Source organism: Marmota flaviventris, chromosome 13, assembly GCF_047511675.1.
Source record: "Marmota flaviventris isolate mMarFla1 chromosome 13, mMarFla1.hap1, whole genome shotgun sequence".
Classification (NCBI taxonomy): Eukaryota; Metazoa; Chordata; class Mammalia; order Rodentia; family Sciuridae; genus Marmota; species Marmota flaviventris.
In genome coordinates, this window is record NC_092510.1 from 53,244,998 (window position 1) to 53,264,547 (window position 19,550).

At 37.7% G+C, this 19,550-nt stretch overlaps 1 protein-coding gene across 1 annotated transcript in view; it reads left to right on the forward strand.

Moving 5' to 3' along the window:
* Positions 1-19,550, forward strand: part of Adamtsl1 (ADAMTS like 1) — a 369,220-nt gene that overhangs the window by 13,831 nt on the left and 335,839 nt on the right. The window lies entirely within an intron of this gene.

Here is a 19,550-nt window from a genome sequence, read left to right on the forward strand (position 1 = left end):
GATTCTGGATCCCTCCCTCCCATTCACCACCCTGTGATGCAAATGGTTCCTGCCTTTATCAGCTTCTCCTGATGTGAAGCACTGGAGAAAGTTTGTACTTTGAGCTTACCTTAGTTCAGTTCTGTCCCCTGTCAAGGTCAAAGCCCCCTGCAGTGGATCTCCTTTCTTAGTCTATGTGTGCCTCCAGGTTTTGAAATCATTCCTGATATTTTCCAAGTGTCAGAATCAACCGGGCACTTGTTAAAATTCAAAGACCCAGGCCACTCCTATTTCAGGAAGCCTAGGCCTATTGTATTAGCTTTCCAGGTGATTCTGATCTACACCTAGGATCCACTAAAGTAGTGGTTCCGAGTAGTGGTTCCAAGCAATGTATCTTGATCTCGACTACCTGGTTTCGTATTTTGGCTCTACCAGCATAACATTTCTATAATTTTCTGTGCCCCAACTTCCTTGCCTGTTAAATAGGTGTCAACAATTTTGTCTACCTCCAGGGATTGTTGTGGAGGTTTGTTAAAATGATTCATGCAACCTACTTAGTACAGTAGCAAGTACCAATTAACATCAGCAATTATTGTTACTTCCTACCTTAAAAGGCTGAAATTGCTCTACCTCATTTCCAGAAACCAATCTCTTATTTTTTCCTGGATTTAAGAGAGCTGACGATTTTGCCTAGCAACTACATCTTCCATGTAATCTCAAAGAAAGGACTGAGACAAAAAGCTGAGACTCCTTTTTAATTTGGGAGGGAGCCTCTTGAGCCCACTGAAACCAGGAAGTATAAGCAGAATAAAGATGAAGGTCAGCTCAAAAGGATCATAAATTCTATGAATTTACTCGTTCAGGGTTCTCAACCGTCCTCTGCATCAAAATTACCATGAGAACTCAATACTAAAAATGTTAGGGAGCCACCAGCTTCCCTACCCTTTCCAAGAGGTTCAGGTACAATTCATCTGAGTAGGGAAACAGACATTGACAATTTTTCTCAAGTTCCCAGGTCATTTAAATGTGTACAGAGTTGCTAACCACTACTCTAGTTCTAAAATCCTTCACTGTGCAAGAATTTGTCTCAAATGATGCTTGATCATCTCTTCCTAAATTATTCTCAAAGCTAGGGGCCTAGGATAGGGATAATGTTCCAATTCTAATAACTCATGTAGTTAATAGAATGCACTTTGTAAATTGTAAATATGTATATGTGAGAGGGAGAAATAAGATGCATAATGTGAAGGTGATTATCCTGTCATGTGATAGTGTGCACAAAGAGCTCCAAAACTCTTCCCTTAGTACATTGTAATATAATCCATAGTATAATCTACATTACATTACACTATAGTCCATTTGAATATGTAAACATTTTATTTGAAAATGGGAACCATGGACATACTAAATCATGTGGTACAACATAGAAATTAGAACTTTTCTGTGAATGATTTGAAGGAATAAAATAAATCAGATACTGAAGGTATCCAGTGTTTTTCACTTACTAATCTTCTAACCTTTATTTTCCTTTTTCTAGATTTCCTTTTTCAGGTTAAGGTCTCACTTCCTACTGCTTTCTTCAGACAGCTAAATTTAATTCCTGTCTGGATGGCTTACCCTGACCTTCCATATCCCACTTACTTAATTAGAACATGGAGAGATTCTGAGTTTCGTCTTATCTGTTGGGGAAGTGGTTGTAGGATGGATTTCTCGCTTATCCTTTTTACAGCAACTCTCCATTTCCCCTTCTTTTTCTAAAATGCCCATAAACCTGCCGTGCCTCATAGGAGTATTATGAGGATCAAATGAATATGTGGAAGTACTTTGAAAACTGTAAAACCTCAATCATATCACGCCCAGTTCAAAAGCCTTCATTGGCTCCAGCTGTCAGTCTACTCAAGGACCAATCCCGAAGCCCAAGCTCAAGGCCCTACCCCAGCCCACCATTCCAGGCTTATCTGCAGCTGTTTTGCTGAGTCGTCTGGGCACACAGGGAGCCATGCTGCAGAGAAACTGACCTGGCCAGGGCTGGGAGACCAGTTATGTATCATGTCCATGACAACAGGAGGAAGATTCTGCATTAGAGCACTAGCAAAAGAAATGGAAAAGAGGCAAGAGAAAGGAGGTACATTATAGAAACAGAATATACTGTACAAGAATTTTTTTTTCCATTTTTATTTTTTTTAATTGTTTTTCTACACATGTGAGAGTGGACAGGTGGATGTATGGGTGGGGCAGAGTAGAGCAAGGAGACTTGAGCGAAGGGAACTGTTTTATAGCAATGTTTTTATGTTTATAACTGTGGTGGGGAGAAGGACTCCTAATGGGGTTTGAGCCCCAGACATTGAGTTTGGTTTTAGAAATGTCAAGTTTAAAGTTCTAACAAGGCATTCAGGTGAGTGGAAATAGTATCTTGAAGATTGAAAGAGATAAAGAGAAGTTAGCGCAAGTGAGAGAAAGTGGATAAGGTCAACAGGAATGTAGAGAGAAGAGAACAGGGGCTCAGGGGAAGAACCCCAAGGGATTCCAGCATTGACTAGTCAGAATGAGTAAGAAAGGGCAGGAGGTGGGTCAGGCAAGCTCTCACTGCCCAAGAAGCCAGGGAAGTATATCCTGCATCAAGATACGAGGATAGGTCATAGGATGTGGTGAGTTACAGGACCTGGATGAATTTCAGAGGAGCCACATCAGTCAAATAGTGAGCAGAAGCCCGGTTGCAAAGCATTCAGGAATTTGGGGGTGTCAAGGAAGTGGGTTCGGGGGATGTGGATTAGCCTTTCAAGAAGCTCAGAAGTGAAAGGAAGACAGCTGACTGCTCACCCCCCACAGGGTGGAAAGGCGAGGCAGGAAAGCAGAGCGGGAGCTAGGAGATAAAAGTGAGCTTGGTTTTAATAAAAAGAGGAGAAAGTGCTTTCGTCTTAATAGCTCAAAGAACGCTGATAGCAGCCATGTGTGAAATTGATTTCTGAGGCCCAGCACCAGAGACAGGGAGACTATGAGGCAAATGGGGTAGTAAACCATGATTTAGCACCTTCGCTTACTCTGCTTATTACAAAACAGGCTTTAAAAAAGATGCCTGGGGTGCGCCTCTGCAATCTTGGTATTGTCTGTGGCCAAGATCCATTTTAATATATTCCTGGGGCATTTTAGGGACCATAACGCTGCTTTAGACATGAATCTATTAACGTTCCATATTGCTTAGCACAGTTAATGCAATGCACATAAATATTATTCCTCCATTAAGTAATATTGAATGATGCTGAAGGAAAAAGAATTCTTCTTGTTGAAAACAGAAAGATGACAGACTCAAAATTCTTTTTTTAATCTTATTTATATATACAGAAGTATATAAAAATATGTTTATAAATTGGTACATATTATTTATACAGAATGGTGGGTTTCAGTGTGGCATAATCTTATATACATAAAAACATAATTTCATCAATTTCTCTCCTCCCTCTTCTCCTTGTCACCTCCTGGTCCCCTTCCTCTACTCTAATGGTCTCATGGTGTCCCCCATCCCCCGGTTTTTCCCCCTGTGTTTTTCTCTTGCTTCCACATATGAGAGAAAACATGATGCTTTTCTGAGTCTGACTTATTTCACTCAAGATTATGGTCTCCAGTTCCATCCATTTTCCTGCAAATGGAATAATTTTGTTAGTTCTCTATGGCTGAATTAAACTCCACTGTGTATGTATGCCACATTTTCCATTCATCTGTTGACAAATACCTAGACTAATTTCATAACTTGGCTATTGTGAATTATGCTATGTAAACATGGGAATGCACATATCTCTATGCAAACTTTGATTCTTTTGAATAAATACCAAAAAGTCTTATAGCTGGATCATATGGTAGTTATTTTTAGCTTTTTGAGGAACCTCCACACTGATTTACATAGTGGCTGTACCAATTTACATTCCCACCAACAGTGTGTAAGAGTTCCTTTTTCTCAGCATCCTCGCCAACCATTTACTGTTATTTATGTTATTGATGATTGCCATTCTATCTGGAGTGAGATGAAATCTCAGTGTAATTTCAATTTTCATTTATCTGATAACTAAAAATGTTGAAATTTTTTTCATATAATTGTTGGCCATTTGTACTTCTCTTGAGAAGTGTCTTTCCAGTTTATTTGCCCATTTATTGATTGAGGACAAATCATTTGTTTTTTGTTTTATTTTGTTTTGTTTTAGTTCTTTATTTATTCTGGATATTAATCTTCTACAGGAAGAGTAGCTAGCAAAGATTTTCTTCCATTGGTAGGTTGTTTCTTCACATTATTGTTTCCTTTTAGGAAAAACAGAAGCTTTTTAATTTGATGCCATCCCATTTATTAATTTTTGCTCTTATTTCCTGAGCTATAGGGATCCTATTCAGGGAGTCTTTGCCTGTACCTATATATTGAAGTGTTTCCTCTATTTTTTCTTGTATCAGTTTCAAAGTTTCTGGTCTTATATTTAGGTCTTTGATCTATTTTGAATTGACTTTTGAACAGGGTAAAACATAGGAATCAAGATTCATTCATTCTTCTATGGCGTTTTTTGAAAGAGGCTATTTTTTTCTCAATGTATGTTTTTCACACTTTCATCAAGAATCAGTGACTATAGCTATGTGGGTTTGTCTCTGTGTATTCTATTCTATAGATCTATGTCAGATATAAAATTCTCACATGGTGAAAGCAAAAATTAAGCTTTATAAATTCTCAAAGTATTTACTTCTACTTTTTTGAACACTAAGGGCACACAACAATCACAAATATCGTATTATGTTTCATATGCTAACAAACATTTAATAAATGGTTTGACGTAGGACTCCTTGACATTGTCATTTAATTTAAAGATGATAGAATATATTATGTTACTTTCCATATATACAATACTTAATGATTTTTTTCAGTTATGATTCAGTTATGATTTTTAAGATGCTAACATACATGGAATTAAGCCAGCACAAAAACATGAGTACTTCTGTTGGATGTCATTGGAAAAACAGGAAGAGATGACTGGTATACTTGCCCCTATCATCATTATTTTTCCCATCTTAGTTTAAGTAGTTCTGTACTATTTAGAGATAATGAGGACAAATTATAATGGACCTAGAAAGACACGTCCTTTTAGAGAGCCAAAATCTTTCTGGCAATAATCTAAAAGAAGGGACTTATACTACAATCTACTGTGCAAAAGATTAAAGAAAAAAATTATAGGCTGTTATGTTTGTAAAATAAATGGTTTTATAGCTACAGAATGCATAGCCTGATTGCTGTAATTACAATAAAAGCTAAGCTATACTGAGGCAATAGTATCTAACTCTCAATGGCTACTGATACAGAACAATATGTGAAATATGTGGGGAAATATATCTGTAAATTAAAGTTTCTGTTCTGGTACAAAAGAAATTATGTCATGGAAATTGTTGAGAGATCCATTACAAAGAAACATCCTGAGAAGACATTGTGTGCTATAACTAGAATGGGAATTAAGTCAATATAGAAACTTAAAACCTTCAAATAAAGCTCACATTTAGTTCATCATTTGGTAAACTTTTGGTTACAAGTAGTTATTTGTTTTCAAAGAAATAGTACATTTTAATAAAAAGCATAGAGTATAATTAGCATTTCTTTTATTATTCAGAAGTTATTTTAGGTATTGCAATAGGTTCTGGGTGCAGGAAATTGCATAAATAAGGGAAGGGAGTCCCCATTAGAGATTCTCTATTTCAAGATTTACTTTTTTTTTAAATTTTTGTTGTTGGTTGTTCAACACATTACATAGTTCTTGATATATCATATTTAACACTTTGATTCAAGTGGGTTATGAACTCCCATTTTTACCCCGTATACAGATTGCAGAATCACATCAGTTACACATCCATTGATTTACATATTGCCATACTAGTGTCTGTTGTGTTCTGCTGCCTTTCCTATCCTCTACTATCCCCCCTCCCCTCCCCTCCCCTCCCATCTTCTCTCTCTACCCTCTCTACTGTCATTCATTTCTCCCCCCTTTTTTTTTCCCTTTCCCCTCACTTCCTCTTGTATGTACTTTTGTATAACCCTGAGGGTCTCCTTCCATTTCCATGCAATTCCCTTCTCTCTCCCTTTCCCTCCCACCTCTCATCCCTGTTTAATGTTAATCTTCTTCGCATGCTCTTCGTCCCTACTCTGTTCTTAGTTACTCTCCTTATATCAAAGAAGACATTTGGCATTTGTTTTTTAGGGATTGGCTAGCTTCACTTAGCATAATCTGCTCTAATGCCATCCATTTCCCTGCAAATTCTATGATTTTGTCATTTTTTAATGCAGAGTAATACTCCATTGTGTATAAATGCCACATTTTTTTATCCATTTGTCTATTGAAGGGCATCTAGGTTGGTTCCACAGTCTTGCTATTGTGAATTGTGCTGCTATGAACATCAATGTAGCAGTGTCCCTGTAGCATGCTCTTTTTAGGTCTTTAGGGAATAGACCAAGAAGGGGAATAGCTGGGTCAAATGGTGGCTCCATTCCCAGCTTTCCAATAAATCTCCATACTGCTTTCCAAATTGGCTGCACCAATTTGCAGTCCCACCAGCAATGTACAAGTGTACCCTTTTCCCCACATCCTCGCCAGCACTTGTTGTTGTTTGACTTCATAATGGCTGCCAATCTTACTGGAGTGAGATGGTATCTTAGGGTGGTTTTGATTTGCATTTCTTTGACTGCTAGAGATGGTGAGCATTTTTTCATGTACTTGTTGATTGATTGTATGTCCTCCTCTGAGAAGTGTCTGTTCAGGTCCTTGGCCCATTTGTTGATTGGGTTATTTGTTATCTTATTGTCTAATTTTTTGAGTTCTTTGTATACTCTGGATATTAGGGTTCTATCTGAAGTGTGAGGAGTAAAGATTTGTTCCCAGGATGTAGGCTCCCTATTTACCTCTCTTATTGTTTCTTTTGCTGAGAAAAAACTTTTTAGTTTGAGTAAGTCCCATTTGTTGATTCTAGTTATTAACTCTTGTGCTATGGGTGTCCTATTGAGGAATTTGGAGCCCGACCCCACAGTATGTAGATCGTAGCCAACTTTTTCTTGTATCAGACGGTGTGTCTCTGATTTGATATCAAGCTCCTTGATCCATTTTGAGTTAACTTTTGTGCATGGCGAGAGAAAGGGATTCAGTTTCATTTTGTTGCATATGGATTTCCAGTTTTCCCAGCACCATTTGTTGAAGATGCTATCCTTCCTCCATTGCATGCTTTTAGCCCCTTTATCAAATATAAGATAGTTGTAGTTTTATGGATTGGTTTCTGTGTCCTCTAGTCTGTACCATTGGTCCACCTGCCTGTTTTGGTACCAGTACCATGCTGTTTTTGTTACTATTGCTCTGTAGTATAGTTTGAAGTCTGGTATCGCTATACCGCCTGATTCACACTTCCTGCTTAGCATTGTTTTTGCTATTCTGGGTCTTTTATTTTTCCATGTGAATTTCATGATTGCTTTCTCTATTTCTACAAGAAATGCCGTTGGGATTTTGATTGGCATTGCATTAAACCTATAGAGAACTTTTGGTAATATCGCCATTTTGATGATGTTAGTTCTGCCTATCCATGAACAGGGTATATTTTTCCATCTTCTAAGATCTTCTTCTATTTCTCTCTTTAGGGTTCTGTAGTTTTCATTGTATAAGTCTTTCACCTCTTTTGTTAGGTTCCTGTATATCAGCGACAAATCCTCTGGAATTGAAATGAGGACAACCACTCCATTCACAATATCCTCAAAAAAATATTTACTTTTTAACTGTTTTATCTCTAGGGCTGAAATCATAGGACCACCTCTACTTAAACTTCTTTCAGCAAATGTTCCGCTCGATACTCCTAACTGTTAACACTTTCATTTAAAAAAAAAAAATCTTTATAGTAACTGTGAGTTAAACCAAACAAATATTCATGTACAGTTTACAAAATTAGAAAACTGATTGGAAGCCAGGTGCAGTGGTGCTTGCCTGAAATCCCGGTGACCTGGGAGGCTGAGGCAGGAGGCTAGCCTGAGCAATTTAGTGAGACCCTATCTCAAACATAAATTAATTAAATTAAATTCAATAAATAAAGGGCTGGGGACATAGCTCAGTGTAGATTATTCCTGGTGTCACCACCCCCCTCCCCCCCCCACACACACACACACAAATTCTGATTTGGAAATGTGCTTCAATAGTTTAATTTACAATCCAAGGTATTATTAAGTTTAGAGGTTTCTTAGAAATTATCTGGCCAAATTTCCTTCTTATGGATTGAGTAAACTGAGGCATAGATAATTAAGTTGCTAACATATAATAATGGCAAAGCCCAGGTAAAACAAAAATACCACAAGCACCAAATCCTGTTGCCCAGCCTTTGTCCTTGTTTAAAAGCTTTTGCCATCAACATTATCCATGTACACTGTCTGAAAAATTTTAAAATTCAAAATGCTCACACACACACATACAGAGTTAAGTATTAAACATCCGCTGAACACCCATGTCTGTGTCAGATCTTGTGTCTGGGTATAAAGCTGACTTAGTTTCCTATTTTCTAGGGATTCATGTTAATATTTTGCTTCTCTGAATTTCCTTTAACATCAAAGCTTTACTATTTGAATTTTTAGATTTTTTTCTTTCGTGGAATCTGTTGTTCTCAGTCCACAACTATTACTTTAAAACTCATATCAAAATTTACTTCTATTTTTCAGATTTAATTCTGCTCAACTTCTACTATCTACATTGCACTCATTTTTGCATTCATTAAAATACAATTTAATGAGCATTCTTCATTCTCTTCTTAGTAGTGGCCTGTGCCTTTAATTAAGTCAGAACTGTCTCACCCAACCATGGTCATTCCCATTCTGAACTGCCCCTCCTAATCCCAGTACACTCAACTCCAAAAAGCAGGCTGCCCAATTGCTGCCTAAGGACTGATGATTGTTTACTCAGTGATGAGGGTGCTTTGGCAGACAGGCATCTAGGACTTGGATTAGAGTAGATTAAGGCAAGATGTGGCAGGTTAAGCATCTTTCAACTTTAAACATTTTGGATAAATTTAGAGTTGGCATAAAAAGAAATGTGAATAAGCAGAAATGTGATCACGTCCCCCTGATGGGTCAGATTTATTTTTGTCCTGTTCCTTTGCTATCTGAAGCTTCTGCATATAGTTTCCCCTTCGGTCTTAAAGAACCTAAGTGCTCAGGAACAAGAGCAAAAACTGACATCCATTATGAATTAGGTACTCAATGTAACTTGTCCTAGCCTGCCTTGCATTCATTATTCATTCAATGAATATTCACTGAATCTGATTACATATCGTTCTACAAGGCACCAGGGGTACAAAGGCACATTTATCTTTGTCTTGCCCTTAAGAAACACACAGTGCATTTCTGGAGCTAGGTGTGTTGGTAAATAAGTACAGTGCAGTGACTAAGGAATGCTAAGCCAGCCATGTGTTCAAAACACACAGGAGAAGCCATAGCTGATTCTACCTGGAGATTAGAGACACAGTTTAAAGCAGGAGCAGGAGCACACAAGTTGAAGACAATTAAAAAAAATGTACAGAAGATGAAGAGGAGGGAAATCTAGGCAATAGCAAGATCACAAATAGAATACCAGAGATCCTCACAGGACCTGGTGTGATCAGGAAGCTGTGGTCTGTTCCTGCAGTGCACAGGGCAAGTATGATCAGAAGCAGCAGGAATGAATCTAGAACATTGATTTAGGGCTCGGGTTACAAAGTGTCTTGTCTGCCACTCTAACAATTTGGACTTTATCCTATAACCAGTGGTTTTTTGCCTTTCTTGAAAAACCTGATGAAAGCTATGAATCCTCTTTCCAGAAGTATAATAATAATGCACACATGCCCAAGATGTTGCATAACTTTCTGAGCCTTCGCAGCCCACCTGAAATCCATTACTAGATTCCACCAGCTATAGGCAGGGGAGCCACAGAATGTCTCTTAACAAGGAGTGAACAGTTCAGCTGTGTTTAGAAAGATAAGGGGCAGCACTGTGGAGGACAGGCTGGTGGGAGGAGAGGCTGGTGGTGGAAAAATCAGATAGAGAGTCTATTACAAAATAGTGGGCGTTAATAGGACACCCAGAATTCAGGCTGTGAGAGCGAGTTTGGATGGGATGGGAACGGAAGAAAGAGGAATTTCTGAAATGGAATTGATAAAGACTTGCTGTCTGACTAAATATAGAGGATGTTGAACAAATATTTTGTTGATATTTAGCTTCTCACTAAATTATAAATCCTCTAAAAAATATTGCTGTACCAGTCTGGAAGTGAGCAAACATGATAACAAATATGTAGGATTAGAACTTCATATTCATGCAAAAGAATCAGGTCTCTCTAAAAGCCAAGCTGCAGAGGGCTATGGATTAGTGAGGCGGTGGCTGATAGACACAGAAACTAATCAGGAGCTGTTGCAACCCATGGGAAGCAGCCATTTCAAAGCAGCAAGCAACTGGGTGATTGCCATCTCTGGTCTTCCTGGGTCCTGACCATCTTCTAGATCTCTGGGCTACTGGATTGGTTTACTTTACATTAGTGATGAGAAAGTGTTGCTAGGACCTATTAAGGAGACCCTCAGAATAATTCACTGCCCAAACTGGCAAAATGTTCAAAGTATCAAAATTGCTACTAAGTAACAGCTTCAGGTTAGAAGTAGAGGAAAATGTTATCTATTAGAAATACAAAAATATGGCAATTGAAACAATTGCTGCTTTCTAAAACAAACTCATCTGAGTTACAGGTGCAGAAATTTTGATGGGATTCATCCTGTGGTGTCAAAGAGAGAGGTTTTAATTGGGTTGGAGAATAAAAAACAGTTCTTAAACTTGAAACCAGTTGGAAATTTTAAGTAACTAGATATTTCTTGTGCACTTTTGCCTCTGCCTCTCCCTTTGCTATGTACATTTTTTTCTATGTACATTTTTGAGAGACAAGTAGCAAATAAGTAGTCAAAGATTTAAAACAAAGCATACTTAAAAAAACATTTCCTTATCTACTAAATATTTGTCAAAATCTATTTTCCTCAAAGTGCCATTCATGATCATTATTTCAATTATAAATGTAGGTAGCTACAAAATAAAAAGCATAACACCTGCTGTCAAAGGGCTTAAGGTCTAATTTGGAAGATAATTGTTATGCAGAATATTTCTGGGTTTGGGGTTTGGCTCAGTGGTAGAGCACTTGCCTAGCATGTGCAAAACCTGGAGTTCAATCCCCAGTAATTAACAGACAAACAAACAAACAAAAAAAGGGGAGATATAATACTGTGGAGCCACAAAGTCTTGTTTTAAAGTATTTTATACTAATTAGTTGCAAATTGGTAATGCATGAATAGAACATCAAGGAATTGCAGAATTGCAGGTTAAGCAGAATTGTTGCAGTATTAAGAACTTATCATCCTGTGCTTTTTGAGTGAAGAGAATCTAATGGGAACAAAAATAGAAGCAAGAATGTAGAAAAGAAGAAAAATAACACTGATAAAGTGAGAATGTTTTAGATTTCAGCTCCAAACATTCATCCCACAATAGCTTACAGGTACTTGAGAAAGTAAGCAATCATGAGGATCAGAATAGAACCTAAATTACATTCAGAGTCCCACGGAACTTTATTGAGAACCATTTCACCATTTTTTTTTTCCCTTGACTCTGATGGCACAATGGTCAACTAAAGCAGAGTTGGAAAAGTTCTGCTAAAACCCAAAGCTGACTTGCCTGATAGTGACAGGAACCTAGTGACTCATTTCTTCCAGCTTTTCTAGCATCAATTATAATTTGGACTTTTAAGCCATCAAACCCTAAGCCATATTAATTTATTAACTTTGCAGTCCCTCAACGAATCACAAAATGAGATTTTTTTTTTCTTCACCAGAAATTCTTTCTCCATGATTCCAAACCCCAACATGTGCTTTCCAGAGCCTCAGATGTTTCCTTCGTTCTACAGATGTTTTGTAAATTCATTTCAGCAAAATTTGCCAATGCTGCAGAAAAGATCTGTGGCTGATTGGACTCACAGTTTGGACAGAGCTCGAGTTAGATTAGATGGAAATGGAAACTGAAACTTCTCACTGGCTCACCAGGAAGTCAGGAATTCACAAAAAGAGCAGAGAAGGAATTTTGTTGGAGGGGGAGTTTCAAATATGCCTCTTTTGGGGAGTGGAGGGGTGTGGAAGCCCTGGGAGGTGACTCTTCACTGTTTTTCTTGGTGTTGGGCCTACATATTATTTTCCACTGGAGATTTCTTTTTCCTTTTTAAGTATAAGGAAGAAACAACAACAGCAGCAGCCGTGGCCAGAGAGAAAAGCTTCAGTTTTAGAACTCCAGGTAAAATAGCTAATTTTGCGCACCTGAGGCCAACCAGTACAAAAAATGTCAAAATAGCCCCACTGGGGCAAGGGCCATGAAGGTGATGACTGTCATTGTAAGTATGGGAATAATGAGCTTTTGAAATGACCATAGGGTACAGTTCTCTTACTGACTTCTTTTCCTTTGTAAAAGAAATGAAATTACTAACTTGAGCTTTCTATTTACAGTTGAGCCATGTCTAGATTCAGCAGTTAGGCAGTTATTGTTGTTATTATAAAGCAAATGTTACAGTGGAAAAAGAAAACCAGACTGACCAGGTCTAGTAAAAATCTCTTTAAGTCCTCCAGACCATATATATATCCATACACATACATATATAAAAATATATGTATGTGTGTGTATATGAAACCCAAACTAGAATTTGCAATTTTTATCACAAAAAAATGCCTAATACAACTTCTATTAATATTCTATCAGCATTATGGCAAAGTGTTTCTATTTATTAAGTTCATGTTTTGAAAGAAATAGAAACAGTGATAGAATATTCTAATCTAAGACTTCCCTCGAGCTAAGCTGATCCAAAATATTTTGTGGCCAGTCATAGATTTCCTGAATACTAATCTTTGTTCATATCAGCAATTATGGATTTTAATTCAACTGGCTGTGAAATTGTGTTCTGGTAGAGCTTTCCAAAATGCCCAGAGGTTTCTCAGCTAGAGAGCAGTAATCTAGCCTTGTCCTTGGATAGAATACAAAAAAATCAAGTTACCATAGTTCTGAAATGAAAATCTTACTGAAGCACTTGACATTGAGCAGAGTCAGGTTTTTATTTCCTAAAAAGTAACAGAGCTATCTTAATTTTGTCTCCAAGTTGTTATTCAAGGGTTCTGGAAGAACAGTGAGGACACAATAATTTTTTAAATTTGTATAAAGTAACAGCATTAGTTTTTGTCATTTAATAATGAATCTGTACACTGATAAATGCTGTTCAAATGGGAAAGGAAAGTCAAAACTTCAAGGGAGAACAGCATAAAAGATGGTTAGGTATGGCTATAAAACCTGGCTTTACTACATACTAACTGTAGGACTTCAGGTTGGGGGAGGTTTGTGTATTTGCAGCATGAGGATGGAGATAAAGTACTTAGAATATGCCAGAATCACACTAGGTATTTTGAATTCATTCTCTCCATTCATCTTCACAGACTTCCTACCAAGAGAAGTATCAGTGTTCCCATTTTGCAAATGAAGAAACTCTGGCTCAGAGAGATTTGGCCATAAGCCTAAGTCAAGTTTACTTGTGTATAATTAATCAAGTCTAGTTGACTCCAGATCCTGCACTCTTTTCTCCTGAACCATGATGCAAGTTATTCTACCTTAGTTTTCTTACCTGTAAAATGCAGGGGATGGGCAGGGGGATTCCCACCTGAATGGCTTATCATGAGGATTAAATACGATAATTTGTGTAAACCCTGGCATACTGCCTGCACATAGGGATTTAATAAATTCCAGCTTTCCCCCTCACCTCTACTAACCCTCCAGGCCTAGGTTTCCTGGCAGAAATGTGCAAAGGGTGTGCTTGGGTGTGCACATAGACATACTGAAGGAAAACAGAAGATGGGTACAAAAGTCCCTTTGGCCTGAATAGCTTTTACACCCTATTACAGAATTGACTTCTCTCTTCAGTAGCAAGGGACAGGCTTCATGCAGTGGCCTCTGAAAGACCATGCACTGTGTCACTGGCAGTTCATCATATCCCCCAACAGTGCAGCTGTGATAAGAACCAGATGATCCGAATTTCCTAAGCAAAACTAGCAGCAAATATCATCTGGGAAGGCGCACGCCTCAGTATCCATACGCCATGCCCTTTAAGAAAGTACATCAAAAGCTAATGGACTTTTACAAGAGCCCAGTTACTGCTTAATGTCTGTAAGCTTTCAGGAGCAGGGAATCACCACTCCTACCATGTACAGTTGGCAGCAGAACCAGTATTCCAAGTTGTTAAAAAAGCCAAGGATTAGATAAGATTTATAGAGACCTGATGTATATAGGAAAGCTAAAAATGGAATCTGCAGATTTGTTTCCAAACCTTCATATGTACCTGGGCAGGAGGTTTCTGTGTATGGGTCTCTCTACTTTGCATGGACACACCACAGGAAAAATGGTTCTCTCATCATTGGAGGGGTTGCCCCCTCTTTTTAATTTGAGGTGTGTGATATCCATTTTGTATAGCCACATGCATAGCCCCAGATGACTTAAACTGATTGCTATTTGGGAGAAGAGGAAAATCAGGGGTTCAGGTAATTTCTTGCTGATCTTACAGTTGCAAGCACCACTCCATGCTTCATCCTGTAACCTATTTTGTTGCTTTTGAGGATCTGTTGATTTCTGAAAAACACTTTTATTATAATATAACTTCATCTGTTATATGACTTCAATTTTACAAATACCTATCAACCAGCCATTTCCTCAACACCTACTTTTATTTTCATTTAGTTCTGTATAGTTTGACCTCTTGTTATAACATTTGGAAAAAATATTTTCCAAGTACTCTGTGTATGTATACCTCTGAGCAAATATAACTCTAGAGACTTTTATTGCTAATTTGTGCTTTATCCTCCAATCCCATAAGTCTTTGATAACCTGTCCAGGTTCCAGTGAAAAAGGTTTCTGGATAAAGTGGTACATAAGAGGTCATTCCAAGGTTAAGTGTCTATTGGACAGGGAAAAGCAGAGAAAATACTACTTCATGTGGTTGCTCAAAGCATTTAACTACTGTAGCTCTCAGCCTTGGATCTTCTACCTGAGACTTTGGTGGTGCGATTGGTTCTGAAATCATCCGCAAAACTATCAGATGAAAACTAGATAAGTAAGTAATGGTGAGAAAGTGACCCCATTCTTAGGTCAAGGGAGGTAGGGAATCTCTTCTAAGATATGTAGGAGGTATGTAAAAAACTGTAACCAAACCTGTATTCCATGCAATTGGCATTTGTAGAAGTTTAGTCCCTCCTGACTAGCCTGGAGGAATGGTTCAAGGGTATTGTGGCATTGGGTGTTGAGTTTTTCAACAAGAAAGCATTGATTTAAGGATCTTCATCAAAAACTACATTTAAAGATCAATACGTGGCACCAAAGATCTAGAAATGACTATGATGTTTCTCTAAGTTGAATAACTCAAGACATCATTTTCATAGACTCAAGATCTAGGCCTTTCTTCTCTCTGTGTTTGCTAGTTTCTCAAATGCTAGCTCAAAAGATGCCCATTGTTCATTTTCACCCATCCAATAACTATAAAGTAAAATACATGCTATACTAAGAAAAGTGTTTTTCCTCAAATTTATTATCAGATGTGCTTTTGACTTGTTTTGATAGATCTCTTACTGGTGAAACACTGGCTTAAACAAAGAACTTAAGACCATCATCTCACATAACATTGCTGTTGAAATTTACTCTCTTAATTGCTGTGTTTAACAGCACTTATAATTTTCTTTTTGAGGCATTTAAATTAAAATATTCCACTTGTGATAAAAATCAGATTGAGAAATATTGTCTTGGTTATATAGAAAAGCTTATAATTTGGGTTTCAGAAGCAATCAATATTGCTTTTAGGTAGCCCATTTTCTATTGGGCTACCTAATATTCCTTTTTTCCCTCAAGCCTCAGTTTCCCAAAATAGATACCATTCAAAATTTACACTTAAAAAAATGCTTCAATAAAGTCAAAAAGACTGCATATTCAAAAGAAAGAGAGAAATAAACATGAATTCTACCCAGACCAGACACAAAAGTTGTTTACATTGAAGATCATCTTATAGACTGAAATAAGCAAATACTGCTAGTTTTTAAATGAACTGAAAGACATTGTGAAAATGTTGTTTCTGGTTTTAGATGTAAAAGTCTGGCACAGTTAAAGAAGAGGAAAATCACTTTCTCTAACATTAAACATGGATTCAGTTGAAATGAATTATGTTTATTCCACTAGCTAAAAGAAAACTTGGAATTTGTTCCCCTTTGAGAACGAGGCCCATGCTTGTTTCCAGAATAATGTGAGATCTCTTTCAAAGCAATGTGGGCACTTACTAATTGTGCTGAATTTGTAATTTGTAATTTGTAAGATATTTAGTCAGCAAAATGTCACCGTAGAGGCTTTTAGTGCTCTTTAGACAAAACATGAAAAATACCAAGCAACTTTAGCACAGAGTTTGAAACAATTCATTTTTGTAGAAAAACAAAATCACAACCGTACATCATTTCCTAAAGATCTTACCCGGAGAACAGCCAGGGGAAACTTCTCTAAGGTTTTGGCATCCTGGTATTCCTATTTTACAGGGAAATGCAGTTCATATATAAATGCTCCATGTAGGAATTTGATATGGTTTTAATTGAAAAGCATCAAAGTTTGTATTCACTCATCACACTTCCATTACTGCACAAACCCTAGCTTTTGTAATACTGGTTTCATCTCAGTCATTTTAAATTTGGATAAATAAGGAGAATGGCATTATACCAATATATGTTTGTCACACAAATAGTAACTTCATCAGGAAAATACTGAGCCTCTGTCAACAGTTCCATCTTCCAGTCACACAGAGAAAACACAAAGGGTATCAGGAGATGTACAGTAAACTTTTGCAAATCTGAGGAGTGACTTTAATGGGCTTCAGAAGCAGAGACTTAAGTACATGTACTTCAATGGCATAGGACTTTTCTCTCTCACTAGTTAACTTCTTAAACCAGGGTACTTTGCATTATAATGATTACAGATTGGTTTTATTAATCCTAAATTTCAGGCTTTGGGGCTCAATAAATAATTCCTATAGAAAGGATAGACTTTGGGGTTACCAGGTGTATGACATATTTTATAGTAACCCAATATTGCTAGCAACTCACAGGTCCCTGGAGATGTAATACCACAGGTGGCTGCAAGGTAACATGGTAGAAAAGTCGGGATTTCAACGAGATGATACCCTAAGAGTGCAGTGATTTAGCCAGGTGCAGTGGCGCATGTCTGTAATCCCAACAGCTTGGGAGGCTGAGACAGTAGGATCTTGAGTTCAAAGCCAGCCTCAGCAAAAGTGAGGCTTTAAGCAACCCAGTGAGACTCTGTCTCTATATAAAATACAAAGTAGGACCAGGGATGTGGTTCAGTGATCGAGTGCTCCTGAGTTCAATCCCAATCCTGGGTACCAAAAAAAAAAAGACTGCAGTGACTCTGGTACATTCAACAGAAGAAACCCACATGCCTTACCAGTGTACATCCTGTAACCTTCCAGAGAGAGCATATATGTGTTTACAAATGATGTTAATAACATCATCAATAATGTTGAATAATAATAGCAACTCATGTGTATGCAGTGTTTTTCAAAATGTATGTACTTTTGTTGTAGTAAAATATACATAAAAGTAATAAAATATACATAACAAAATTTACTCTCTTACCCATTTTGAAGTGTACAGTTAGTGGAATTAAGAGCATTCACATTGTTCTACCACCTCACCACCCACCATCCATCTCCAGAACTTTTTCATCTTCCCATATTGAAACTCTGTACCCATTAAACACCAACTCATCATGCCTTGTCCCCCAGCCCCTGGTGACCATCATTCTATTTTCTTAGTCTATGAATGTGGCCACTCTAGCCACCTCATATGAGGGGAATCACATAGTATGTGTCTGATGTGTCTGGCTTTCTGGCTTATTTCACTTAGCATAATGTCTTCAAGGTCCATTCCTGTTGTAGCATGGGCCAGAATCTCCACTCCTGCTGCTGCTGTTGCTGCTCCTCCTCCTCCTCCACTTCCTCCTCCTCCTCCTTTTTTGGTACTTAGGGTAAAACCAGGAGTGCTTAACCACTGAACCACATCCCCAGCCCTTTTTTACTTAGGGCCTTTACCTTAGGCTTAGGGCTTCACTAAATTGCTAAAGCTGACTTGAACTTTCAATCCTCCTGCCTCAGTCTCCCACACTGCTGGGATCACAGGTGTGTGAAACTACATCCAGCAATCCAGCATCTCCTTCCTTTTTAAAGACTTAGTAATATTCCATTGAATATATATGCTATATTCTGTTTATACATTCATCTATTCATGAATATTTGGGTTGCTTCCACCTTATTTGCTTATTGTATATTAACACTTTTAATCTTCACAAGGATTCAGGATTATAGTTGCCTTTAATGTCCCTATTTTATAAGAAAACAAGAATAAAGAGGTTATGTAGGTACCCAAGTTTAGGCAACTAGGAAGCTCTGGAGCCCATATAACTCCTGGCCCACCCCAGGCTGAGTTGATCCTCGGTTCGTATTTTCCCACCTCCCCTTCAAATGATTTAGGAATCTAAATGAACCAAGTATCAGTTAGAAAACCATTTATATAAAATTGTAGGCCAAGTTTCTGATTTTATTTGTATAGGTCTTAAATATCCAAGGAGAAGTCAATTGAACAACTCAGCCCTATAGAAACTATCTTATAAAGCAGTCCATTACTGCAAAATAAAAAAATCAATCCCTAACTCTGGGACTAGTTGGGGGCTAAGTTCATTTAGCTAGTTCCCCTACATAGGGTCTGGGTACATGAACTGGCATGCTTATAATATCACCCCCATTTTATCAAAAGTAAAATTGAGGCACAGGGTGGTGGTAAGTTACTTGGTTCAAGGACACATAGTAAAAAACAGAATCCATACCCAAACTGAGTTTCTAGCTCCAGAACTTGTTCTAATTAGCTGTAGCACAAACGCTATCATTTTCTCTATGAGAAATATTAAGTGCAACATTGAGACCTGTGTATAATGATAATTATCCTCACAGCAGATGCAGATTACTCTAGGAAGCCTATAAATAACAAGCAGTCCCTGCAATTTTAAAATCATCTCATACGATCATTCCATTTAACAATCTGAAAAGAATAAATTGCTTCATAAAAAGAGTCTTGAAGAACATATGGTTAGATTTTGGAAAGCAGTGCAGGTATGCACATGTCAAGCTTCTCAAAGCAGGAATACCTGTAGAGCAGATGCTTCTCACAAAGAGAGAAAGAATAAATGCATGCACCCAGGGCAAAATTGTGACTTCAGTGTAATCAATCTTCCTTTAGCCCAGATTGCTATTTATAGCTTTCTTTGTCATTTGCTTCCTTAGTGCAACCTCTTGTCCTCTTCTTTTATAGCCCAGGATATTTAAATATTCCTCCCCTCAAACATAGACACATTATTAAATTGTTAAGAATGGGATACAGAGCTGGGCACAGTAGCCTATGCCTCG